At 41.5% G+C, this 6,094-nt stretch overlaps 1 long non-coding RNA gene across 1 annotated transcript; it reads right to left on the bottom strand.

Annotated features, from left to right (window-relative positions):
- Positions 1 to 4,732: 4,732 nt before the first annotated feature.
- On the bottom strand, positions 4,733 to 5,890 carry LOC133959311 (uncharacterized). Its single transcript, XR_009921782.1, has 3 exons — positions 5,771 to 5,890; positions 5,569 to 5,658; positions 4,733 to 5,079 (listed from the first exon to the last, which is right to left on the bottom strand). It is a non-coding gene; the product is annotated as an uncharacterized LOC133959311 (long non-coding RNA).
- Between the last annotated feature and the right edge of the window lie 204 nt (positions 5,891 to 6,094).

Here is a 6,094-nt window from a genome sequence, read left to right as displayed (position 1 = left end):
CTTTGGTTTTCTTGACTGCTTCTGGAAGCTCACAGCAGTTTCCACGAACCTTTTTCTCTGCCAATTTACAGAGAAAAAGACGAGTGAATTCATCATGCAGCAAGACAATGACCCAAAACACGTTGCCAACACAACAAAGGGCTTCATTAGGGGGGAAGTGAAAAAGCTTTACACTGTCAAAGTCAATCACAGAACCTTAACGAAATAGAGCAGGTTTTTACCTCTTGACGAGGAGACTGAAGAGCCAAACCTCTCTGAACAAACCAGAACTGAAATGTGTTAAAATGCACAAGGAGCATTACGAATGAAGAATGCAAGAGAGTTACTTGTTATCACCTAAAAATGACATGGATAGAAAAGGTTTCATCTTATACATTGTTTAACATATGTAGATTTCTATACCAGGAAATAAAAGTTCAAATTTTGTTTGATCTTCATCTTATATAAAAGCCAAATGTCTTAAGTACACAACAAAACAAAAAAATCAACCTTATACATTTAATCGTTTTAGACTTTTCCCATACTATCCCCAGCAATTGTCAACAGACCCATCTAGATACACACACTCAGAGGATATACACATTATATCTCATCCCCAGCTGTTAGCGGTCTGTATGCAACCCCGACTTTGAAGCAGAGGAACTGCCCACACTCATCTGAAGGCGGCAGCAGTGATGTGAATTTAATCTGCACTCTCTGATTTGCAGTGGGTTTTTTCATTAACTGATATATTATCAAAACAGGGATATAGATTTGTCCAGTTAGCAACCTCCACCTTGGTCAGTGTGCCCGTGGAGAGGGTGATGGGATCTCACACTGAAGGCAGAGATCCTACACCTTCAATAATTCAATTCAATAAAGCCAACTTTTCGGTGCATGAGGGGAATTTGAAGGATCCTAGAGGGGGCGAACTGTCAAAGTTTTTATGATTCTGCCCAGAGACATGTCAACGATAAGATACTTTAAGGTTCTATTTTGGGTGCATAGTTGTCTGTATGTGCTGCATGGTGCAACTAAGCAATTATTGTTCTTTTTATGCAAGAGACACTTGCATAAAAAGTATAGATTGTAGATTGTATAGATGTTTTGTTTTTTGTGCTGATGTGTAGGAAGGTCGGATAATGCAGAGGTATACAGTCACGTACCCAAGAGCTGAATTGTCTAGCAGTTGTAAAAAAGGAAACAAGGTGGGTTTGGTTTGTTTGTGAGAGTGAACAAATCAGGAGGCAAGTGGCTTTGAAAAGGTTTCATACCTGTCAGCCAAAGGCAGGGAGATACTTGTAAATTAGAGTAGATTTGAGGAAACAGCTCCTAGCTCCTCGGGTGGTAGCTATGACTAATCTAAGACCAAATCTTCTGCTGTGGTCAGAGCCACAGTGGGTTGAGTAATTTGCGGTGTTGACAGCCTATGAGAGGAAAAACCTACAGAGGTGGCTCCAGAGGCAGAGGAGTGATGCTGGAAACTTGAGGTCTGCCCAGTAGGGATAGGCTGAAGGGGTTTGGTTGGTAAATCAGTTTTGTTCCTGTTAAGTGAACTTGGTGTGAGAGTTTAAAACAGAGACCGTAGTTCCTGTGCTGTAGAACGAGTGCCGAACATGTGTTGTGATCTTATGACACCTTGAACAACACACAATTACACCTGATGACCTCGTCGATGTCCCTGCTCCCTTATACTCAGGAAAAGATTAGTTATACTGACTTGCCATACTTTATTAAGTATGGCAAGTCAAAGGCCACAATTCATTTAGAGGGGTCGCTAAGTAGAAGCTCTTGATGAGATTAGTGGAATTAGACGGGAAAGGTGGATGGACAAATGAGCAGGCCTCATTTGGATATCATTACCAATGCTCACCTAACTTGGGTCACCATTATCTGCATTGATAAATAAATAATTTGTTTACAGCTACGATTTTTAATATTTCATAAAGTTGACAAAAAAGTTAAAACCAGTTTAAGTAGTAAGCAGTAAATGATGCCAGCCCCCAGTGTGTTGTTAAACTGATTCTATGTTGTCTTGTAGAAAAAAAAGAATTCATGCAACTTATGTAGGCTCTGCTGGGATATGGACTGCTACGTTCAAATTCAATTCTTTGAGTGAAAATGAATGCTTCAGTGAGCCTCTGTTGGCATGAGGAGTTTTGGAAGAAGCGCAGTCTGTCTTCAAGCATTTCAGACTGGGTGTAACGGAATTGTCCACTGATCAGTTCCTCTGTCCCTCGGTGGGAATTGGCTGTGGTTATTGAGGTCCTTTCAAACGAGCCCTTTGAGCATATTTGGCACATTTCTCAAGTCACCGGCAATTAAGATGGTGCAGCTAGTTTGTTTGACCTCAACAAAGCGTGTGAGTGATTTGTATACCTTTCAGTGAACCTGAGCTGAATATCTGAAAGAGTGGGTCTCCCTAGTACCTCAATCTGAATCCATCTTTCTTACCTTAGAGCATTTGGCTCTAATACATAAGCACAATGCACTCAATCCCATCTGCCCGCAAGGATGACAGGGACAGAGACAGAGAGGCTGCATAATTTGTCCTGTGAAGATGGCATATCAAAATGGGATCCTCCTACAGCTGTTTGTGTGCATTGCATAAGAAGTGTTCAGGCATCAAGCTCTGTTCGGTGCAGCTTGAGTGGAGGAGATTTGTGGCTGATTCCCTTGTCTATTCATCAGTTTCTCCTGCTTGATGTATATGTGTTTTTCTTCAGGGCTGAACTTAGCACCTGAGACTGTTAGTGACAAACTTGTTGTGTGTGAGTATTTCATTGCTGATGTTTGAACTTCCGACTGCCAGCCAGTGCAGTGGGACTTCTGAGTTTCAGCACAAGGGCCTTGTTGTCCATGGCCATCTTCTACTTAGAAATAGATTGGTTTTGCTGATCATTACCGCCTGACCTGATGAACTTTGACAAAGTGGAGCTGAAACTTAGACACGTTTGTAATTTGAAATCCATGCTGGGTTCACCACCGGCAGTCGAGTCGTGACTGAAAAGACCCAATCAGGAAGCAAAGGTGGGCTTCTACATCGCTGCTTCCAAAAGTTTAATTTTCTGCCCACCGACCCCTGGGTTTTCTAACTAAAGCAGGACCAACGTCATTTTCAAAAGCCTCAGGTTTAAGGAGCTCAGAATGTGTGGAGCGGATGCCAGGTGTAAACATACCGAAGAGATGCATTTTACAGAAACATCAAGTGGATGAAGCCTCGGGCCTGAGGGCAAGCCCCCTTGGGGGTTGGCATAAATCCACTGAAGGGAGGGCGAGTATTACCAGGGGAAAAATTATGGAGTGAAGCTCATGAAGTGAAGTTATGAAGTTCAATGAAGTATGATTTATGAAGGGAAAATAAATAAGAGTTTGCCGATGTTATCTCGCTGACCTTTAGTTCACTGGCATCCAACTTGGATCCTTTTTTATTAGTTGCTAGTAATTGCTGATAGTGAAATTGTTTGTGTAGGTGCATGGGTGTGTTTGTGTATCTGTGTGTGTGTGTGTATGTGTGTGTGGGTGTGTGTCTGTCTGTGTGTTTTTGTATGCTTGTGTGCGCGTGGGGGTTAGTAGTTTGGGGGATGAACTTTTGTCCTCCTTCTGAAGAGGAGTATGCAACAGAAAGTTTTGCTTTGTGTCTTTAGGAGATGCGGTGTCAGGGACTGTAGTTATAAACCTACTGTACAATACAACGGAAACCTGACGCACAAGCTCTCTATTGTTGAAGAACCATTCACACAAAGCAGGTAAAATGATTCCCCCTGAATGGAATGACAGTGAAGAACTAATTGAAAGCAGAGACATCAACAGAGTAAGGATGTGTTACTTTTTAGCAGCTGTACGTTCAACCAGAAGCACTCGTGGTTAAGTGTGCTTAGTGTCGCTGCCAATTTTGAAATGAATACCCTCTCTTAGCGTCCGATACCAGCATTAGCAGGCAATTGGCTACAGTAAATGGGAATGTGGATAAACATTATCTATCTCTCTGTGCAAACATAAACACAAACATTATCACAGGGTTCTATAATATTTAAACAAGATCACAGCTCACCCCAAGGTAATGCTTTAAAGGGGACATATTATGCCCATTTCACCACAGTTGATATGGTTCCTTGGGGTCTTAATGAAATGTCTGTAAAAAATGTTGGTAAAAATACCCCAAGGATCATTTAAAACAGCACCTTTTTACTCTGTCTATAACAGACCTCCTCAGATCAAGCTGTTTTGAGGGCCCCGCCCCCCTCTCACCCCGCCCCCATCTTACCCCACCCCCTTTCACCCCTCCCCCCTCTCATGGAGGTGTAGGACATGTGTTTGAATGTGTTCTCACTACAGAATGCATTCAACATCTATCTATGTCTAAAAGGAATAGAGCAGTAAGTTTTTTTTATGCATGAGATATCAGTCATTTCTGCAATAAAATTATGACTGAGGAATAAAATACATAAATTACTCTTCCCGCTGTATTACTTTGCTAACTGCTCATCTTACACGTGTCAATTGTTGACATGTTACATATCAAACATTAAAAGCACACAACTGTTTCTATAAACTTTTATTGTCAGAAAGATTGCTAGAAAGATTGCCACAGAGCTTTTTAATCATAGTTATTAAATGTATGTTAGAGGTAATAAATACAAAAAATACCAAGTATAATAAATACATTCATTACAAAAATACAATTTGTGCCATCAGTAGCTATACTGTAAACAAAGGAACACTTTATATTTGTGTGTCACCTTTCATTCTCTAAATACAATGTGAACTTTGCTCAGCCGTTACAGGTATTTGGCGTACAGAAGCTTTGTGAGCTGGTGTTGAGGCCCTCTGGGCCGGAGAATCAGGGTGGTCCTGCCCTCCTGCTCGGTGCAACAGATACGCAGAGTGTTCCCTGATGCTCAGGGAAGTTATACAGGGTTCAGACCTGCCCTTGATTGAAACTCGACACATAGCTGGCTATAACTTCCTGCTTGTCAGGTTTCTCATACTAGGCAGAGAGATCCTCAGGTTTTGAGATCTTCAGCACCTCATTCACATATGGGGCCGGGTCCTGAAAAACCTCGTGAAAGATGAGGTCCAACAGGTTATCCATGTAATCTGTAATACAAATTGGGGAAAAAGTTGGACATTTTACACTTTTTTGTAGTTATTATTTTCTTTTTATAATTATATTATTCTATTTATCGTGAAGACGATAAATAAATGGTCTTTAAATGGTGAAGACCATTTAAAGACAGCAGTTAATTGATATGTTATTTATCTTTCACATACTGTTTGTACATTGTTTGGCTTTTAAATAGAGCCTGTGAGAATCATGGAAGATTACATCTGCTTTCACCGGCTTTGCTGTGCACTCGCCCTTCTTATATATTACATCTGTCCCAAGCCGACACACAGGACACACCTCAAACAACTCCAGGAGGCAGTTTTCAAAGACAATATATGTGGGTGTCTTATGAACAGGGTTGGAAGATTCCATTCTATTAGAACGACAAAGATTTCACCAAAAGGCTGCAACAGCTAAAAAAATGTAGGATGGTAATCTTTGATTATTGAAATGTTTAGATTAAATATTGAGTCACTCACGTCACATCTTGTCCTCTCCCTCCTCCAAGCGAGGTCTCTTACAGCTGAGGTCCCAACACCGACATCAGTGCAGCACAGTTTTCTGTGTGCCTATGATAAAACAGACACAATATCCATGGAGTCACAACAAATGAGATGCTGTTACAACTTTAACACGGAGACACAATCAATGACATGACGAAGTAACTGAGGGTAAACCAACCTGTACTTTTGTAGTGAGGTCGCAGTGTTTTCATAGAAGGCTGCGTTCCATGTGTGCGCATCTTTGGTGGGTCCGTCTGGCATGCTACGTGATGTAGCCTAGCACCGTGAACAGATGTGCTTGCCTGACCACCAAAAGCAGCAATGTTATTCATGTTTGTACTACTGTCATGCATACAAGGATACAAGGGCACATTTCCCCAAACTAGGGCTGGTAATGAATAATCGTTCTAGTCCTGCACATTATGACAACAACATACAGCAGCAGCTGTAGCTGGAAGTTAGGTTTGTGAGTGTTGTGCTCTCCACGCTCTTCCCCCCCCCC

The sequence above is a fragment of the Platichthys flesus genome, chromosome 8 (assembly GCF_949316205.1).
Source record: "Platichthys flesus chromosome 8, fPlaFle2.1, whole genome shotgun sequence".
NCBI lineage: Eukaryota > Metazoa > Chordata > Actinopteri > Pleuronectiformes > Pleuronectidae > Platichthys > Platichthys flesus.
The sequence above is the reverse complement of the archived record's forward strand: the minus strand, read 5'-3'. Positions and strand labels throughout refer to the sequence as shown.